Raw genomic sequence first — 2,084 nt, 5'->3', positions numbered from 1 at the left:
CCTGTGATGAAAAGCTGAATTTTTATCAGCTGTTACTCCAGTCTTAAGTGTCACATGATCCTCCAGAAATCATTCTAATATGCTGATTTATTATTAGAATGATCACTGTTGGATAATATCAACAGTTGTGCTGCCAAATAATTTTTGGAACCTGTGATTTTTTTTTTTCAGGATTCTTTCATGAATAACAAGTTTAAAAAGTACAGTGTTTATTCAAAATGTAAATCTTTTACAACAATGTAAATTATTTATTATTAACTTTTAATAAACTTTTAATTATTAACTTAATACATCCTTGGTGAATAAAAGTATTAATTTCTTTAAAAAAAAAAAAGAAAAAAGAAAGAAAGAAACAATAAAAATGTACTGACCCCAAACTTTTGAATGGTAGTGTGTGTATATATATATATATATATATATATATGTGTGTGTGTGTGTGTGTGTGTGTGTGTGTGTGTGTGTGTGTGTGTGTGACCCTGGACCACAAAACCAGTCTTAAGGGTCATTCATTAAATTGCTAAAATGAATAAAATAAGCTTTCCATTGATGTATGGATTGTTAGGATATGACAATATTTGACTGAGATACAACTATCTGTAAATTTGAGGGTGCAAAAATCTAAATACTGAGAAAATTGCCTTTAACACCTTAACTCTCCTGTGGGACGCTTGGCGCTCTTTTTTCCATTGTCCTTTTTCTCTATCAAATGTTTTACTTGGTACTTTAAAATCTTTTGCCGGTCTCCTCCCCCTTAAGCAGTGTCTTGTTACAAAATGCATTACTGTCTTTTAGAATCACATCTTGACAAGAAACATATCATTGGAAAGGTCTGAGTCTTAGGATTCTATATCTGGTGATAGAATTTTTGTGATAGAATGAAAAATTTCAGAAAAAAATTAGACTTTTGTGACAGAAAAAAATGCATTAAAAAATATATACAGTACAGACCAAAAGTTTGGACGCACCTTCTCATTCAAAGAGTTTTCTTTATTTTCATGACTATGAAAATTGTAGATTCACACTGAAGGCATCAAAACTATGAATTGACACATGTGGAATTATATTTAATTCTATAAAATATTTAATTCTATATATACTTCTGCACAACACAACTGATGGTCCCAACCCCATTTATAAGGCAAGAAATCCCACTTATTAATAAACCTGACAGGGCACACCTGTGAAGTGAAAACCATTTCAGGTGATTACCTCTTGAAGCTCATCAAGAGAATGCCAAGAGTGTGCAAAGCAGTGACCAAAGCAAAATGTGGCTGCTTTGAAGAACCTAGAATATGACATATTTCTAGTCGTTTCACACTTTTGTATATATATAAAATTCCACAAGTGTTAATTCATAGTTTTGATGCCTTCAGTGTGAATCTACAATTTTCATAGTCATGAAAATAAAGAAAACTTTGGTTCAAAGGTATATATATATATATATATAAGGAAGACATTCCTTTTAAAAGAGGTTTCATATTCACTTTTAGATACACAGAGATAGATATATACATTTAATGCATTATATTAAACGTTGTATAAAGTTTTTATAAAATTGTTGCATTGTTATTTTTTTTACTATTTATTTTATTAATAAACAATTTACTAGCTGTTCTGCACATGTCCAAATGAGTTTGCTTTAGTTTTACTTTTTTTTTTATTCCTTTATTTAACACAACATACGCATGGCACATTTAGTGTACAACAGAAATATAGTTTAAAGGATCAAAGACATATACAAATAATAAATATAAAGAAATATAAACAGAAAAGCAAGTAGATAAAAAACGTAACATAAACATCTAAAACAAAAATATGTAAATAAATAAACTAAAATAAATACACATAAAAATCAACTTGTTAAATCTTTTCATCAATACAGCTTTCTTATTAGGTGATGAGCAAAGAGGCTTATAGAATAGTTTCAGATAAATAAAAAAATCCTAAACTTGGGCATACAAGTTACTTTACATTTATGAAGATGAAGTAGGCCACAGAGGGTTAGCAGTTTTAACATACAGTATTATCCAACACCTTTGATCCTGATTCCCAAATCGCTTTAGTTTCACTTTCCGTATTATATG

Source organism: Garra rufa, unplaced genomic scaffold (genome assembly GCF_049309525.1).
Source record: "Garra rufa unplaced genomic scaffold, GarRuf1.0 hap1_unplaced_002, whole genome shotgun sequence".
Classification (NCBI taxonomy): domain Eukaryota; kingdom Metazoa; phylum Chordata; class Actinopteri; order Cypriniformes; family Cyprinidae; genus Garra; species Garra rufa.
Note: the sequence above shows the minus strand (reverse complement) of the source record.